Source organism: Balaenoptera acutorostrata, chromosome 4 (genome assembly GCF_949987535.1).
Source record: "Balaenoptera acutorostrata chromosome 4, mBalAcu1.1, whole genome shotgun sequence".
Taxonomy (NCBI): Eukaryota; Metazoa; Chordata; class Mammalia; order Artiodactyla; family Balaenopteridae; genus Balaenoptera; species Balaenoptera acutorostrata.
The window spans coordinates 119686248-119706269 of NC_080067.1; positions in this window are offsets into that span (position 1 = coordinate 119686248).

Here is a 20022-nt window from a genome sequence, read left to right on the forward strand (position 1 = left end):
ATCATGCCACTCCCTTCTGGCTTGCAGAGTTTCTGCTGAGAAATCAGCTGTTAACCTTATGGGAGTTCCCTTGTATGTTATTTGTCGTTTTTCCCTTGCTGCTTTCAGTAATTTTTCTTTGTCTTTAATTTTTGCCACTTTGATTACTATGTGTCTCGACGTGTTTCTCCTTGGGTTTATTCTGTATGGGACTCTCTGCGCTTCCTGGACTTGGGTGGCTATTTCCTTTCCCATGTTAGGGAAGTTTTCAACTATAATCTCTTCAAATATTTTCTCTGGTCCTTTCTCTCTCTCTTCTCCTTCTGGGACCCCTATAATGCGAATGTTGTTGCGTTTAATGTTGTCCCAGAGGTCTCTTAGGCTGTCTTCATTTCTTTTCATTCTTTTTTCTTTAGTGTGTTCCACAGCAGTGAATTCCACCATTCTGTCTTCCAGGTCACTTATCCGTTCTTCTGCCTCAGTTATTCTGCTATTGATTCCTTCTAGTGTAGTTTTCATTTCAGTTATTGTATTGGTCATCTCTGTTTGTTTGTTCTTTAATTCTTCTAGGTCTTTGTTAATCATTTCTTGCATCTTCTCAATCTTTGCCTCCATTCTTATTCCGAGGTCCTGGATCATCTTCACTATCATTATTCTGAATTCTTTTTCTGGAAGGTTGCCTATCTCCACTTCATTTAGTTGTTTTTCTGGGGTTTTTTCTTGTTCCTTCATCTGGTACATAGCCCTCTGCCTTTTCATCTTCTCTGTCTTTCTGTAACTGTGGTTTTTGGTCCACAGGCTGCAGGATTGTTGTTTTTCTTGCTTCTGTTGTCTGCCCTCTGGTGGTTGAGGCTATCTAAGAGGCTTGATGGGAGGCTCTGGTGGTGGGTAGAGCTGACTGTTGCTGTGGCGGTCAGAGCTCAGTAAAACCTTAATCCACTTGACTGTTGATGGGTGGGGCTGGGTTCCCTCCCTGTTGCTGTGGCGGTCAGAGCTCAGTAAAACCTTAATCCAATTGACTGTTGATGGGTGGGGCTGGGTTCCCTCCCTGTTGGTTGTTTTGCCTGAGGCAACCCAACACTGGAGCCTACCCGAGCTCTTTGGTGGGGTTAATGGCAGACTCTGGGAGGGCTCACACCAAGGAGAACTTCCCAGGACCTCTGCTGCCAGTGTCCTTATCCCCACGGTGAAACAGAGCCACCACTTGCCTCTGCAGGAGACCCCCCAACACCAGCAGGTACGTCTGGTTCAGTCTCCCCCAGGGTCACTGCTCCTTCCCCTGGGTCCCGATGCACACATTACTTTGTGTGTGCCCTCCAAGAGTGGGGTCTCTGTTTCCCCCAGTCCTGTCACAGTCCTGCAATCAATTCCCACTAGACTTCAAAGTCTGATTCTCTAGGAATTTCTCCTCCCGTTGCCGGACCCCCAGGTTGGGAAGCCTGATGTGGGGCTCAGAACCTTCACTCCAGTGGGTGGACTTCTGTGGTATAAGTGTTCGCCAGTCTGTGAGTCACCCACCCAGCAGTTATGGGATTTGATTTTACTCTGATTGCGCCCCTCCTACCGTCTCACTGTGGCTTCTCCTCTGTCCTTGGACGTGGGGTATCCTCCTTGGTGAATTCCAGGGTCTTCCTGTCAATGATTGTCCAGCAGCCAGTTGTGATTCTCCTCACTGTAGTTTTGATTTGCATTTCTCTAATGATTAGTGATGTTGAACATCCTTTATGTGTTTGTTGGCAATCTGTATATCTTCTTTGGAGAAATTTCTATTTAGGTCTTCTGCCCATTTTTGGATTGGGTTGTTTGTTTTTTTGATACTGAGCTGCATGAGATACTTGTATATTTTGGAGATTAATCCTTTGTCAGTTGCTTCCTTTGCAAATATTTTCTCGCATTCTGAGGGTTGTCTTTTTGTCTTGTTTATGGTTTCCTTTGCTGGGCAAGAGCTTTTAAATTTCACTAGGTCCCATTAGTTTATTTTTGTTTTTATTTCCATTTCTCTAGGAGGTGGGTCTAAAGGATCTTGCTGTGATTTACGTCATAGAATATTGTACCTATGTTTTCCTCTAAGAGTTTGATAGTGTCTGGCCTTACATTTAGGTCTTTAATCCATTTTGAGTTTATTTTTGTGTATGGTGTTAGGAAATGTTCTAATTTCATTCATTTACATGTAGCTGTCCAGTTTTCCCAGCACCACTTATTGAAGAGGCTGTCTTTTCTCCATTGTATACTCTTGCCTCCTTTATCAAAAATAAGGTGGGCATATGTGTGTGGGTTTATCTCTGGGTTTCTATCCTGTTCCACTGATCTATATTTCTGTTTTTGTACTAGTACCATACTGTCTTGATTACTGTAGCTTTGTAGTATAGTCTGAAGTCAGGGAGCCTGATTCCTCCAGCTCCGTTTTTCTTTGTCAAGATTGCTTTAGCTATTCGGGGTCTTTTGTGTTTCCATAGAAATTGTGAAATTTTTTGTTCTAGTTCTGTGAAAAATGCTGTTGGTAATTTGATAGGGCTTGCATTGAATCTGTAGATTGCTTTGGGTAGTAGAGTCATTTTCACAACGTTGATTCTTCCAATCCAAGAACATGGTATATCTCTCCATCTGTTTGTATCGTCTTAAATTTCTTTCATCAGTGTCTTATAGTTTTCTGCATACAGGTCTTTTGTCTCCTTTGGTAGCTTTATTCTTAGGTATTTATTCTTTTTGTTGCAATGGTGAGTGGGATTGTGTCCTTAATTTCTCTTTCTGATCTTTCATTTTTGGTGTACAGGAGTGCAAGAGATTTCTGTGCATTAATTCTGTATCCTGCAACTTTACCAAATTCATTGATTAGCTCTAGTAGTTTTCTGGTGGCACCTTTAAGATTCTCTATGTATAGTATCATGTCATCCGCAAACAGTGACAGCTTTACTTCTTCTTTTCCTATTTGGATTCCTTTTATTTCTTTTTCTTCTCTGATTGCTGGGGCTAAAACTTCCAAAACTATGTTGAATAATATTGGTGAGAGTGGGCAGACTTGTCTTGTTCCTGATCTTAGTGGAAATGGTTTTAGTTTTTCGCCATTGAGAACAATGTTGGCTCTGGGTTTGTCATATATGGCCTTTATTGTGTTGAGGTAATTTCCCTCTGTACCTGCTTTCTGGAGGGTTTTATTATAAATGCGTGTTGAATTTTGTTGAAAGCTTTTTCTGCATCTATTGAGATGATCATATGGTTTTTCTCCTTCAGTTTGTTAATATGGTTTATCACATTGATTGATTTGCGTGTATTGAAGAATCCTTGCATTCCTGGGATAAATCCCACTTGATCATGGTGTATGATCCTTTTAATGTGCTGTTGGATTCTGTTTGCTAGTATTTTGTTGAGGATATTTGCATCTATGTTCATCAGTGATATTGGCCTGTAGTTTTTTTGTGTGTGACATTTTTGTCTGGTTTTGGTATCAGGGTGATGGTGGCCTCGTAGAATGAGTTTGGGAGTGTTCTTCCCTCTGCTATATTTTGGAAGAGTTTGAGAAGTATGGGTGTTAGCTCTTCTCTAAATGTTTGACAGAATTCACCTGTGAAGCCATCTGGTCCTGGGCTTCTGTTTGTTAGAAGATTTTTAATCACAGTTCCAATTTCAGTGCTTGTGATTGATCTGTTTTTATTTTCTGTTTCTACCTGGTTCAGTCTTGGTAGGTTGTGCTTTTCTAAGAATTCGTCCATTTCTTCCAGGTCATCCATTTTATTGGCATATAGTTGCTTGTAGTAATCTCTCACGATCCTTTGTATTTCTGCAGTGTCAGTTATTACGTCTCCTTTTTCATTTCTAATTCCATTGATTTGAGTCTTCTCCCTTTTTTTTCTTGATGAGTCTGGCTAATGGTTTATCAATTTTGTTTATCTTCTCAAAGAACCAACTTTTAGTTTTATTGATCTTTGCTATTGTTTCCTTTATTTCTTTTTCATTTATTTCTGATCTTATCTTTATGATTTCTTTTCTTCTGCTAACTTTGGTTTTTTTTTGTTCTTTTTCTAATTGCTTTAGGTGTATTGTTAGGTTGTTTATTTGAGATTTTTCTTGTTTCTTGAGGTAGGATTGTATTGCTCTAAAATTCCCTCTTAGAACTGCTTTTGCTGCATCCCGTAGGTTTTGGGTTGTTGTGTTTTCATTCTCATTTGTTTCTAGATATTTTTTGATTTCCTCTTTGATTGCTTCAGTGATCTCTTGGTTATTTAGTAGTGTGTTGTTTAGCCTCCATGTGTTTGTATTTTTTACAGTTTTTTTTCCTGTAATTGATATCTAGTTTCATAGACTTGTGGTCTGAAAAGATACTTGATATGATTTCAGTTTTCTTAAACTTACCAAGGCTTGATTTGTGACCCAAGATATGATCTCTCCTGGAGAATGTTCCATGAGCACTTGAGAAGAAAGTGTATTCTGTTGTTTTTGGATGGAATGTCTTATAAATATCAATTACGTCCATCTTGTTTATTGTGTCATTTGAAGATTGTGTTTCCTTACTTATTTTCATTTTGGATGTTCTGTCCATTGGTGAAAGTGGGGTGTTAAAGTCCCCTACTGTGATTGTGTTACTGTTGATTTTCCCTTTTATGGCTGCTAGCATTTGCCTTATGTATTGAGGTGCTCCTATGTTGGATGCATAAAGATTTACAATTGTTATATCTTCTTGGATTGATACCTTGATCATTATGTAGTGTCCTTCTTTGTCTCTTGTAATAGTCTTTATTTTAAAGTCTATTTTGTCTGATATGAGAATTGCTACTCCAGTTTTCTTTTGATTTCCATTTTCATGGAATATTTTTTTCCATCCCCTCACTTTCAGTCTGTATGTGTCCCTAGGTCTGAAGTGGGTCTCTTATAGATAGCGTATAGACAGATCTTGTTTTTGTGTCCATTCAGCCAGTCTATGTCTTTTGGTTGGAGCATTTAATCCATTTACATTTAAGGTAATTATTGATATGTATGCTCCTGTTACCAGTTTCTTAGTTGTTTTGGGTTTGTTATTGTAGATCTTTTTCTTCTCTTGTGTTTCCTGCCTAGAGAAGTTCCTTTAGCATTTGTTATAAAGCTGGTTTGGTGATGCTGAATTGTCTTAGCTTTTGCTTGTCTGTAAAGGTTTTAATTTCTCCATCAAATCTGAATGAGATCCTTGCTGGGTAGGGTAATCTTGGTTGTAGGTTTTTCCCTTTCATCCCTTTAAATATGTCCTGCCACTGCCTTCTGGCCTGCAGAATTTCTGCTGAAAGATCACTTGTTAAGCTTATGGGGATTCCCTTGTATGTTATTTGTTGCTTTTCCCTTGCTGCTTTTAATATTTTTTCTTTGTATTTAAGTTTTGATAGTTTGATTAATATGTGTCTTGGCATGTTTCTCCTTGGATTCATCCTGTATGGGACTCTCTGAGCTTCCTGGACTTGACTGCCTGTTTCCTTTCCCATATTAAGGAAGTTTTCAAGTATAATCTCTTCAAATATTTTCTCAGTCCCTTTTTCTCTTCTTCTCTGGGACCCCTATAATTCAAATGCTGGTGTGTTTAATGTTGTCCCAGAGGTCTCTGAGACTGTCCTCAATTCTTTTCATTCTTTTTTCTTTCTTCTGCTCTGTGGTATTTATTTCCACTCTTTTAAGTTCCAGGTCATTTGTCTGTTCTTCTGCCTCAGTTATTCTGCTATTGATTCCTTCTAGAGAATTTTTCATTTCATTTATTGTGCTGTTCAGCATTTTTTATTTGCTGTTTAGTTCTTCTAGGTCCTTGTTAAACATTTCTTGTATTTTCTCCATTCTATTTCCAAGATTTTGGATCATCTTTACTATCATTACTCTGAATTCTCTTTCAGGTAGACTGCCTATTTCCTCTTCATTTGTTTGTTCTGGTGGGTTTTTACTTTGCTCCTTCATCTGCTGCGTATTTCTCCGTCTTCTCATTTTGCTAAACTTACTGTGTTTGAGGTCTCCTTTTCCAGGTTGCAGGATCACAGTTCCCGTTGTTTTTGGTGTCTGCCCCCAGTGGGTAAGGTTGGTTCAGTGGGTTGTGTAGGTTTCCTGGTGGTGGGGACTGGTGTCTGTGTTCTCATGGATGAGGCTGAATCTTGTCTTTCTGGTGGGCAGGACCATGTCTGGTAGTGTGTTTTGGGGTGTCTGTGAAGTTACTATGATTTTAATCATAAATATTAAAATTTTTCTGCTAATGGATGGGGTTGTGTTCCTGTCTTGCTAGTTGTTTGGCATGGGGCGTGCAGCACTGGAGCTTGCTGGTTGTTGAGTGGAGGTGGGTCTTAGCATTGAGATGGAGATCTCTGGGAGAGCTCTTGCTGATTGATATTACGTGGGGCTGGGAGGTCTCTGGTGGTCCAGTGTCCTGAACTCGGCTCTCCCACCTCAGAGGCTCAGGCCTGACACCTGACTGGAGCACCAAGACCCTGTCAACCACACGGCAAAGATGGTGCACTCAACCATCAATTCTTGCTTGTCTTTGGTCATTCTCCTGGCAATGGCTGTCTGTAGCACCATCGACCTGCTCTTGAGATGGGAGAATATCCTGACTTACTCATGCGGACCCAATTTAATCACAAGAGTTGTTAAAAATTTTCTAGGCTTGGTCCTGTCTGTGGACCCTGCAGTGCCTTGTAAACTGGCTCTTGTCCTTCAGTGTGGTCTTGGAGCCCCTGTAGAACACAGAGTTAGACCCAAGGATGAGGGTGCCTTTATAGAAGTCCAGGAATCATAGAGTAGTTTCAGGATAACAGGCATACAGCCCTTCGCCTGCGGCTGACAGCATGGCTTCCCGAAGTTCATGCCTCCGGCGAGCTGGTGCCGCACCACCACACTGTGCATGCCTAGTAACCTTTAATTACAGGAAAACTATATAAAATTGTACAAGGAAAGGAAACGTTGTTCTAGTATACCATATGACTCATCTGTGAACAGTATTGTTATTATTGCAATAAGGTAAATACCCATTTAAAAGTTTTATCTAAACCTTGAAAATGGATGGAGGAAAAGAAAGTTTATACGATTAGGGAGTGGAGAACATAAGAGAGCTTAACTGTCTTTTTCATAAAGCAAAATAAATAAATAATGTCTAAATTTTGAAAGGCAAAAATATGTAAAAGTATTGTTTAAAATATGGACACAGATGTGAAAAGAAACAGCTAAAGTGGGACTTGAATGGGAGCAGGTTAGCAAGATATTGCTTTTTGTTGTTGCTTTTATAGCCTTGTAACATCATTCAAGTATTAGAACATTGTACATATAATCATTTGAATTGAAAAAAAAGAAAGAAAAACTGGAGAGAAGATGTAATAAAATATTAGTGATTCAGTACCATGATGCATAAAATAATTTTAAAAGGGAGAAATAAAAATTCTGGTTCAGGTACTGTCTAACTAAGGGAGGCAGTGTGGTGTGATGGAAATCTATGATTGTGTAATGCTGATACTTAGATTCCAGTATGGGCACTTCCTTTGTGTTTGTTCTCTGACTCCTCTGGTTTTCAGTGTCCTGTTATGTAAAACCACAGAATGATAAAATCTACCCCATATGATTGTAGGGTATTAATGTGATAATAGCTAAAATATCTAACATAGCATGTGATATATTGTTTGATGTTTAAAATGTATGAAATACCTAAAAAAAATCATAATCTGGATTGAGACTGTGGTTTAACTTTTCTGAGTCTCTTCCTGGAATTAATTTCTCAAACAATTAACATTATCCCTGTTAAGGAAAACAGCAATGATGTTGCAAGTTATTTAACCAAATTTTGCATCTGCTATTCTTCATAGCCACTAATCGCAGTGTTTAATATCTTTAGAATATTTTAAAAATCCATTTTTCTAGATCTCTAAGTACTTCATATGGTGATAATGGGTTCCACAAAGTTTTAATATTGATTTTGAGCATTGTAGATCTAAAAACGATAGTTAGGACCAACTGTTTCTTGGCAAATTTTAATGTTATCTATATGGCCTTCTGTGAAAAAAGAAGAGCCTCTGAAAACATTACAATTTGCGGGGGGGGGGGGGTCTCCCTAAGTTACTAATTCAATAATCATTAGTTAGTGGATAGAAGGAACAATGAATAAGAATGATGAAAGGAAAAAACAAATATAGTTTGTGTGACTAATTTGTGGAGCTGAAGGGCAATGGGTGAAATAGAAAGGTGATCAAAGGCTCAAAAGTTCCCATATAAAGGAAAGAACAAGAAGGCGAATATTAATCATTACACTCATAGATTGGTAAGCAACTGGTGTTGCAAACCCAGTACTCTGCCAAAATAAGCTAATTTCTTTAGAAAGCCTGTTTAGTCCTGTCTGTATTCTATGTGAGTTAGCGCCAAATAGGCTCATTTCCAGATATCAAAATGAAAGGAAAAATATATATTTTACTTACTTTAGTACTCAGAAATGTAGAATGAAGCCACTCAACCCAGATTAAGAGGAACTATTTGAAATGAATGAATGCATGTGGTTCTTCATATGCTTCTTCATGCTCTTCATTGTAACATGGGGATCTGCTGTACTTGTCCCAGTGACTTCCTTTATTCTTTGCCTGCTCTTCCTTCTTTTTTCACCCTCCTTCATGTTGGATTTGGAGATTTTCCATCTTCAGGATATGGTAAGTCTTCTTTTCAATGTTGATTGTAGAAAGAATAAAGCACATTCAGGTCCATGAGATTACTGCCACAGCCTTCTCTTATGAATTCTATTTAGATTCTTTACCTTCAGTGTCAGAGAAAGTTACTTGATCTCTAAGTTTCAACATGTCTAAAACATTGCATGCCTGGTCTTGTTTAACTTCACACTGAAGTGTATACCCAAGGGTCAAAATCAGCTAGAAGGCAGACACTGTGATTTTATGTGTTTTTAATCTGAAATCAAGTTTCTATCCTCCAGTTAACCAATGAATCACAGCTAAAGCAGTATTTCAAAGGGTATGTTTGTCTCAGATCAGCCTGATTATAGGGGTCATATGTATGTGAGCAAGAGATCAAACGTGATTTTCTGCATCAGTGATTATCCTAATGAAGTCTAGCTGAACTTTCTGGTGACTTTACCATCTTCTTTACTTCAGAGATTGATTGACACAATATTTATTGGTTATTTTTACTCTAATTTGGATTGCCACCTAGGGCATAGCAAGAGTAAGAAGAGAAGGTTTACAGTTCTTTCTTTGAAAAACAAAAAATCAAACATTTATTTCTCTTGCCTTAAGGGAAGTCTTAAGGGAAGCTTTCTTAAGAAAGCTGTGAATCCAAAGTATTCTTCCTGGAGAAGGAAAGAGAGGGAGTGGAAGCAAAAAGAGAGAATTTCCATGGACTTGTGCTCTTTTTTCATAAGACATGAAAGTTTTGCTGCTCAGCTTCACTCTGTGGTGGGAAACAGAAAGGATTTCAGCTCTGTGGTATTTGGAAACTGGGAGAGGACTGCAGATAAATGAGACAGTAGGGGAAAAAAGAATCTGATGTGATATGGAATTTTAGTTATTTAGGCAGTATGGGGGAAGGCTGCTAGGATTAGAACTTTCTAGAGTCAGGGAATGATATTAAGTTCTTCAGGCAAGAGGGAATTAAGCTTTCTTCAGGAACTGAAAGACCTGAGTGGATCAAACACCAAGATTTGTGGGAGAGTAGTTTCTTACGAGGCTGAGGGGGAGGGCAGCTTTTGAAATTAGAAAAAAGATGAACTGCACAGTTGGGTCACCATAAGAAAATGCCTGAATTATCCAAGAAGGTGCAAAGGGTAATAAGCACCAAGGCAAATTTATCAGAGTTGAGACTTGTTACCCAGCCATGCAGGCTGAGATGCATAATTTTGTTATTATTGATTGGCTAATGGCACAGGTATTGGAACCAGGCAGATTTAGGGATCTAAAACCCTAAACAACAACCTACTGTTTATAAAACAGTAGGAATGTGACTTATTTTCTCTACCTCTCAGTTAAAAACAATTTTTTTTAAAGACAATTTTTTAGAGCAGTTTTAGGTTCACAGAAACATTGATGGGAAGTACAGAGATTTTCCATACACCCCCTTCACCCACATATGCATAGTTTCTCCAATTATCCTCCACCAGAGTGGTACATTTGTTGCAATTGCTGAACTTTCATTGACACATCCTTGTCACCCAAAGTCTATAGTTTACATTAGGAATCATTCTTGATGCTGTACATACTATGGGTTTAAACAAACTCATAATGATGTGTATCCATCATTATGGTATCATACAGAGTATTTTTACTTCCCTAAAAATCCTCTGTGCTCCACCTCCCCATCCCTCTATACCTTCTACATCTCCAACTTCTGGAAACCACTGATCTTTTTACTGTCTCCATAGATTTTTCTTTTCCAGAATGTCATATAGATGGAATTATACAGTATGTAGACTTTTCAGACTGGTTTCTTTCACTTAGGAATATTCATTTCAGTTTCTTCCATGTCTTTTAATGGCTTGATAACTCATTTCTTTCTTAGTGCTGAATAATATCCCATCATCTGGATATACCGTTTTCCTGCTGAAGGACATCTTGGTTGCTTCCAAGTTTTGGCAATTATGAATAAAGCTACTGTAAATCTCCATGTGCAGGTCTTTTGGTAGACATAAATTTTCAACTCTTTTGGGTAAATATCAAGGGGTGTGATTGCTGAGTTATATTGTAAAAGTATGTCTAGTTTTGTAAGAAGCCACCAAACTGTCTTCCAACATGTCTCTATCATTTTACATTCCCACCAGCAATGAATGACAGTTCCTATTGCTCCACATCCCCACCAGTATTTGATATTGTCAGTGTTCCATATTTTGGCCATTCTAATAGGTGTGTAGTGGTATCTAATTGTTTTTTTAATTTGCATTTCCCTGATGACATATAGTGTGGAGCATCTTTCCATATGCTTATTTGCCATCTGTATATCTTCTTTGGTGATATGTCTTTAAAGTCTTTGGCCCATTTTTTGAGCAGGTTGTTTGTTTTCTTATTGTTGAGTTTTAAGAATTCTTTGTATACTTTGGATAATGGTTCATTATCAGATGTGTCTTCTGCAATATTTTCTCCCAGTCTGTGGCTTGTCTTCTCATTCTCTTGATACTGTCTTTTGCAGAGCATAAGTTTTAAATTTTAGTCTAACTCATCAATTATTTCTTTCATGGATCACGTCTTTAGTGTTGTATCTAAAAAGTCAGCTCTGTATCTAAGGTCATCTGAGTTTTATCATTTGTTATCTTCTAGGAGTTTTAGAGTTTTGCATTTTACATTTCTGTGATCCATTTTGTGTTCATCTTTGTGAAGGGTGTAAGGTCTGTGTCTAGATTCATTTTTTTAATATGTGGCTGTCCAGTTGCTCCAGCACCATTTGTTGAAAAGACTATCTTTGCTTCACTAACTTGCCTTTACTCCTTTGTCAAAGATCAGTTGATTATATTTATGTAGGTGTTTTCCTGGGCTCACTATTCCATTCTATTCTTTCACCAATGCCGCACTGTTTTGCTTTCTGTAGCTTTATAGTAAGTCTTGAAATCAGGTAGTGTCAGTCTTCCAACTTTGTACATTTCCTTCAATATTGAATTGGCTATTCTAGGTGTTTTGTGTCACATATAAACTTTAGAATCAGTTTGTCAATATCCACAAAATAACATGCTAGGATTTTAATTGAAATTGCATTGAATCTATATACATTGGGAAGAACTAGCATCTTGACAATATTGAGTCTTCCTACCCACAAACATGGGATGTCTCCCCATTTATTAATTTCTTCTTTGATTTCATTAATCAGTTTTTATAGTTTTTCTCATATAGATTTTATACATATGTTGTTAGATTTATAGTTAAATATTTTATTTTTTGAGTGCTGATATAAATGGCATTGTATTTTTAATTTCAATTTGCACTTACTTATTGCTGCATAGGAAAGTGATTGATATTTGCATATTAACTTATACCTACAACCATGATATAATTGCTTATCAGTACAGGAGGTTTTTTTTTTTTTTGATTCCTTCAGGTTTTCTGCATAGAAAAGTCATGTCATCTGCAAACAAAGACAGGTTTATGTCTGCCTTCCTAATATATACATATGTATATATATATACACTTTTTACTTCCTGTTCTTGTTTTCTTGCATGAGCTAGAAATTGCAATAGGATGTTGAAAAGGAGTGACGAGAGGAGATATACTTGCCTAGTACATGACCTTAGTGGGAAAACTTCAAGTTTCTTTCCATTTAGTATGAATTAGCTGTAAATTTTTCATAGATGTTCTTTGTCAAGTTGAGAAAGTTCCCCTAATTCCTAGTTTTCTGAGAGTTTTTATCATGAATAAGTGTTAGATTTTGTCAAATGCTTTTTCTGCATTTATTGATAGAATACTGTGATATTTTTCTTTCAGTCTATTGATGTGATGGATTACATTAATTGATTTTTAAATGTTGGACCAATCTTCCATACCTGGGTACCTCTAAGGATTTTGTTTTTATTTTTATCTATAAAATGGGAATGATAGTATCTACTTTGTAGAATAATAGAGGATTAAATAAATTAGTATCAAAACATCCTGTAGGGGAGGAAAATATCTTTTCCTCCTACTCTTTTTAAGTTCTTTGCTGGGGCCCTTGTAACAAAAGATAGATTAGCAAGAGAAAAGTATACAAATTTATTTAATATAAGTTTACATGACACCGGAGACTTGATAATGAAATTACCCCAAATAAGTGGTTAAACCTGAGCATTTTTATGCTAGATTTGATGGAACAGAAAGTTGTGGGAAAATGTAATAGGAGAAAGGGGTATCAACTAAGTAGAGTAAACAGGGGGGAACTTGACAAGCTCTGTTTGTTCAGATTTCTCCCAGCATCCCTCTGATGTTCCTCAGTCTTCAGAGATGGGGATGCTATGTTCCGCTGGGTATAGGAAGGGAAGCTCTCCCATGATGGCCTTAGGACCTGCTTCAGGGGAAGTTCTGAAAGTCCTTCCTGCACCTGTTTTTTCTTAAATTTCTTCAGCTTGAAATATTGAATATTTCAAAATGCCATATTTTAGGGTGTGTCCTGAACCTCGTAAGCTCTTTACAAGTTTTAACAGATTCAAAGAACCCTGTAAATGGCAGTTTTACTCTTAGAGGCAGATTCACACTAACTAATCTCTTTAGAGATGGATCTATGAATCAGAATAAAGATTTGTTCACATATCACGGGGAATAGTTGGTGAACGCTTTGGCCTGTTATTTTTTCTCATTAAGATAATCACATGATAACTAATTATAATTAATCAAAAGGTTGCTTGTGAAAGCAGTACAGTCAGTGCTCCATATTTGCGGGTACTGCATGTGCAGATTCAACCAACTACAGATTGAATTTGATCTGGAGTTGGTGGAATCCATGGATGCAGGGCCCTTGAAAACGGAGGACTGACTGTATAAAAGCTAAGCATTAGGTCTGTGAGTCAAATGTCAACATGGCTTTAGTTGAAACATTAATTTCCAGGCAAAGACAAGTATGGCTATGGTTACTCTGCCCTGGGCAATGGTTCAGGTGGTTTTGCCAGTTCTGTCACCTTTTCCTTCATTACCAGCAGCTGGTAGAGAACTTCTTTTCTTTTGTAAAAAATTAATAAACAGAAACCTCGGTAAAATAGAGTTGGGACATGAGAAGTGGGAGCCCCCATGACCTGCCATGATAGCAGAGCAAGAAAAAAGATCCCTTTTCTTTCCTGGTAAGGACTCAGCCCATGAAAAGCCATAGACTCTTTGTTTACTACAGCCCTCTCCACCTTCCTTTTCCTCTCTATAAAAGCATTCTTCTTCCCTTGCCAAGAGGGCACTTGCATGTGGTTCACCGTGGTTGCAGACCCGAATTGCAATTCTCTGCTAATCCTGAAAAACCCATCTCTGCTGGAGAAATATCTAGCAGTCTATTTGGTTCAGGTTAACACTTTAGAAATGTTAATGAATTCAGTTAGACTGCTTAATACTGAAGCCATTTTGCCTCTTTGGGGTTACTTTACATTTATCTGCTCAGATGATTTGAATTGCATTTAAAGTTTAATTCTCCCTGGATCACCTTGTTTCCAGGTTCTTTTTCACACCCCTATCACTTGCTCTGCATATTTCTAGGCACTCTGTAAAATGTAACTGTTTAAGCTATTCTTATTTTAATCAAACTGATGATGTGCCTTAATTGCCTTTCCTCTAACCATTTTCCCAGTTTTCTACAGAATAATGTCTGAATTCTTCAGTTTTAAGTGTGTATAACTATGACCTAGTTTTTTTTAAAGATTTTTTTTTTTGATGTGCACCATTTTTAACGTCTTTATTGAATTTGTTACAATATTGCTTCTGTTTTATGTTTTGGTTTTTTGGCTGCAAGGCATGTGGGATTTTAGCTCCCCTACCAGGGATTGAACCCGCACCCCGTGCGTTGGAAGGCGAAGTCTTAACCACTGGACCACCAGGGAAGTCTCTCTATGGCCTAGTTTTAATAATCCAATTTTATCCTCCACTCTTTTCCAGCAAGAATCTAAGCTCCTCAAGACAAATGAACACACAGTAGTGCCTTATTACTAAGATTGCCTCCTTGTCATCGTTCCTCTCGATTTTTCCTCATTACCATAGCCACGTAATCTCTTCTTTCTCAGAACTCTAAACCACTTGTTTTATGTCATTCATTTTCAATGTTTATCCATTTATCGTTTCATACTATCTTATTATTTATTAGTACCTAATTTTTATTTTTCTAAAACATATTGTTTAGTTTTGGTTTCTGTTCTGTTTCCCACAGAGCTGAGTACAAAAATAATACACACTTGTTAGGTGCTTAATAAGTACATACCAGTAGAGTTCATTTCTTCAGACTTTCGACTGGAAAAAAAATGTACGACATGAGAGCTGTGAGTTAAGTTTTACTGGGGCAAAGTGAGGATTATAGCCCAGGGGGACAGCATCTCAGATAGCTCTGGGAAACTGCTCTGAAGAGGTAAGGGGGGAGGTCAGTATACATGTGATTTTAGTGAAGGGGGTACGCATGGTCCAGCACACATTTTGGCAGAAGGTTGCTGCTAGTCATGAGGAACAGATGTCCCCTTTAATGATTTTAGTGCTTTTCTAGATATGAGAAGATGCAAGAATTGGGCTCATAAAATCTTCTCCTGAAAATATCTAACTATCTGAAGGCCTATTTTGCCAGTTTTTCCCAGAGCACAGAGTGCCTCAGTCTTGATCTCCTTTCAGGGTGTGTTGTAGGTCAGTGACTGCAGTAGCTAGTGACCTAATCCTGGTAGAGGCAGATAGCAAGTGACAATTTTTAGTTGGCAGAAGGTTGGAATATGGTCTAATTCTTAGGAAACACTCTTATTCCTGCTTTAGGGAAATATCTATTTTAAAGTATTTAAAATAAATTTCCTAATATAAAAGCAAATTATCTATTTGATACACAATTTGAGATTTTTTAAATCGTAAGCAGCTGGATTTTTAAAAGGGAAATTTGCTTTGCCATTTTCTAGAGTCACGTTCAGAAAATTGAAAATAAAATAAGTTTTAGGGTGACTTGTTACAAAAGTTGCTTTTCAGCTCTAATTCCTTTTGGCCTAAAGAGCCTTGAGGAGAAATGAGATCAAGTGAGTTTTGAGAGGGCCTTACCACAGAGAGGACAGCAAGGTCAGGATGTTGAGTTAAGACCTGGAGGTCTCTAAGTCAAGCCAGCAGCTGGGAAGGTTGTATACACCTGGACTACAGAGATGCCTGAGAGTCAGCATTTTGGATAATTCCTAGGTGATTCTAATGGGGCAGCATTGAGAATCACTCTTGGAAAAAGAAAGGAAAAATAAAAATTTGTTTAGCACAGGCATGATTTAAGGCCCAGTGTAATGGTCACAACTAAAGTCAGCAGCTCAGTCACCTGAAGCATGTGCTGTGTTCTTCCCTGCTGTTTTGGGAAGAGCATCTTCTCCTTCTCTAACAAAGTTTTGAGTTCCAGTACATCCACATAAAAGAAGTTATCATAGGTATTCATTTTAATAAGAGGTGATAAGCATGGGATTCAACGTTGAGGTGACAGATGGGGACAAAGATTTATGTCAGGAAATCCAATGTGATGGAGAATTTTGCTTATAAGATTTTTATTTGGAGCAGAGATGTATATTGCATGACTGGAAAAAAAATGTACCCTTAATACATGTGTATGACTACTGAAAAAACTTTATGTGAAAAATTGTAATTTGAAGGGGGAAAATTATAATGAACTCCACAAAATGCCTTATTGTCCCCTGAAGCAGTCAGTTGGTAGGTTTCATTTTTGGTATCTGGCATGTTTGACATTTGTTTTTTTTCTAAGTATCATCTTTATGTCTTACTCACTTTCTATTTACATTCACACAATATTCTACACATGTTCTTATGTTCACACAGAGGTTCTCTAGCCAATGCCCTTGTCTTTTAAAGAAAGTCAATTTTTAGAAAATGTCCAGAACATAGAATATAAGTATTTCTTCTGGGTAAGCTATTTAGTTGAAAGCCTCAGATAACCAAAAAGTAAAATGAATAGCTTTAAAGAGGCATCTCTGAAATATATATTTTAAATACTTTGTGTGTGTTTTTATTTATATTCATATATACAGATTTTGAAGCACTTTAATATAGTAATAAAAAGTTTTCTAGATTTTCCAATTTATTTTAAAATTTTGTGACTTTTTTTCTCCAAAGTTTCTTATCTCTTCCTACCTATTCTAAATAATACAAATTGGAAGAATAGAATTATGGGCAGACCCATAGAAAGATTAAGCAATTACCCAGGATTTTGATATGCTAGGACCAGATGTAGTATTAGCTTGTGAACAAGTTTATAGGCACTGGAGGAAGAAAATATGGTTTCAACAAATGAATGTTAGTAGAGAGTTCCAACCCTGAGCCACATAACAGATTATAGAACTTGTTTATGAATTAACACTCCCAACTTCTACCCTTCCCAAGGCTCCCAGAAATATGAGGGGAGAAAGGAGAGAAGAAATTATTATATTACTGTGGGAGCCATATGTATGAGAATGGTCAAGGATATAGCTTTCAAGATGAATTCCTGAAAAATCTTCTAGATAAGATTAAAGTCATGTTTTTAAGGATGTAGGGATTAGGTGTTGATAGAAAATGAAGGAAGTATATTCAGATGGAATAAATTGAAATGACCTATGAAAGGCATAGTAATAGGACTGGTGAATAGAAAGTAAATTAGTTTGGAAGAAAAGGAAGGTCTTTTGCAGGGTATAATGAGAAATTAATTTGGTAAAATTGAGGTGGGAATTGACGCTGGTCTGAAGAAGCTGAAGCCTGAATTTAATATACTAGGCAAGACAAAGGGATAGGATAATTTTTTTTTTTTTAAGTTATGATAAAGGCCAACTGTCACGGTGTGGCAAGTTCACTGTCTGTATGCAAAACCCATTTCCACAGTTAAACCACTTTTCCAGCCTCCTCTGCAGTTAAGTGTGGTTGAAGGACAGAGTTGGGGCCAGTTGAAGGACAGCAGAAGTAATATGTGGCACTTCCGTGTCTGGTCCCCAAATCCTCCCCTGTGAGATCGTCCTCCTTCTCTTGCCTGTTGGATAAAGCTGCTCAAAATGATCTTGGAAGTGAAGCACTGAAGTTGATCCAGTATCTGAGGCCTGAATCCCTGCACAAAATGACTATATGAAGCTGACTCCTCCTCCTATAGCAAGGAACACAAAGCATTAGACTGTACATGAACAAAAAGTAATCTTCTATAATGTGTCTAGCTACAGAAATTGCAGGTTTATTTGTTCTAAGAGATATCTAGCCTAGCTAATGCACACAGTAGGACACATTATATATTGATTATTTTGCATAAAGGAAATATTTAACAGAGTAATATACTTAAAGATAAACTGAGAAAGGGATAAAGAGTAGAATTTTTAATTAATTAATTCTCATAGACTTCTATAAAGGAATCTGCATGTTTTCATTTATCCCTTCCAATGTAACTACTTAAATGCATTAGACTTGGATTGGTAATTTCTCTATTTTATATCTGAAGATCTGCATCACTATCATTGGTTTCCCTGTCAAGAGGCTGTGAGTTGCCATGATGAGATAAATGGCCATGCCCTTCGATGGAGAAGATCAGAGTTCCAGAGTAGTTAATGATAAAAGGAAATGGGTAGCATGGGGTAGTTAATGGACAGAAGCAAGTTGAAGAGGGAAAGAAACCAGAGTGGTACCACGTTTACCCATGGCAAAGGGAGCAAAATGAAGTGTCAGAAATGGAGTTGGGCCTAATCCACAATTATTGGGTGCCTGGAGAATTTAGAGGATTGAGGGCCACCAAGCAGAAAAATTTCAAGTCCATGGGTATCAGTGACTGGTGCCGTAGATCGATGCTTCTCAGACATCTTTATGTTATGGCGCAGTTGTGTACATGAGTATGTTTGTTAATGGCTGGAAATAATAGGCTTGTGGCTCAAGTCCTTGTGGCAACACTGGCTAACTTAAAATTTGCATTTTCTCTTCTGTACGATAGTTGTTTCTGGAAGGTGGTTGACCAGCTAGGGACTATATATCCTAGGATTTTTTGTATCTATTTGTGGCCATGTGAGACTAGTTCTCACCAATGGAATGTAAATAGAGATAATATATGGCACTATGTAGTAAAGGTGGTTAAAAAGTACGTGGCAGAGCCCAAGGTGAGGAGAGCTCTGTTGGCTAAATCACCCCATGGAGAAAAGCTACTTGCTGACTACAGCTGACCAGAAAATTAGCTTTCGACAGTTAGATAGCAAGAAATAAACTACTAGTGTGTTTATTACACTATATATATTACAAATATATATATATTTGCTTATATATATATAAACATGCCAGTGGAATGTTGGAGCTTGTTACAGCTTCTAGCAATATCTTAACTAAAATGATCAGTATTTCACCTCATCTGCAATCCATTCACAGCAAGTGGTATGTCCCAGTTGGAAAGCTCTGCCTTAGATTATCCAGGTAATTCATTAAATACATGAATGCAATAAGGGCATGGGGAACAGCCTTCCTTTACTTTATCATTAAGTGCTTCTACTTCATTAAGGGGCCATATTTTAAGAAAGAGAAGAGAACTAACATTTATTAAATTCCTATTATTAGAACCTTGGTGCTAATTAGCACCATCTTGAGATTCTTTCCATACATATTTCATATAATTTTATGCAAAAATTTAGGCATAATTTTCTGATATCTCGTCTATCCTTTTCCCTCATATTTTACTTTGTCCTTCTCTACCAATATGCAGTCCTGAAGGACTACTCTTGTGCCAGGGCATATCAATTAGGCAGCTTTAATTAAAACTATTAGAATATGTAACCTGACAGTAATAATAATAATAATAATAATAAATAGGTAATCCATCTAACTTAATAGTTCCAATTCAGGTATACTTAGATTTCTTGATCTAAGGCTTCAAAGATGTCACCAATTTTTCAGTTCTGCTTCCCTTAGTTTAGCCCATCTCTAAGCCTCTTTGTTGTAGTACCTGTCAGCTTTAATTTTACATCATTTTAACACACAGTGCATCAAAGGAGAGTCTACCACTCTAATTGCTCACACAGAAGTCCTAATATTGGCCCTTATTATCTTATTGTTCCAATTTGGGTCATGTGCCAGTCTCTGAACCAGTAGCTTTGGCAAGGGGATGGAAAGCATTGATTAGCTTAGCATCAGTTGGCTGAGTTACCCTACAGTTACCCTAAAGGCTGTGGATTTCCTAAAAACAGAGTACAGAAGGAAAAAAAAACATCCAAGACCTTCTCTTGTTTCCCCTTTTTCATCTAACTAGTCATACTCTCTGAGTTTTCCACATCTGAGATAAGTATTCCCATCCCTACTTTGCTTCACCTGGCTCTTACATTTCATAATCCCTTATACCTATTTAAAAATTCCAACCTTGTATTCTCAAATCTCATTTGGTCTGAAGGTGAGTATTCCATTTTATCCATCAGTCTGTCCAAATAGCCTTTCATTTCAATAGGAAAATATTCCATCAGACATGAGCTTCATGCTCTTC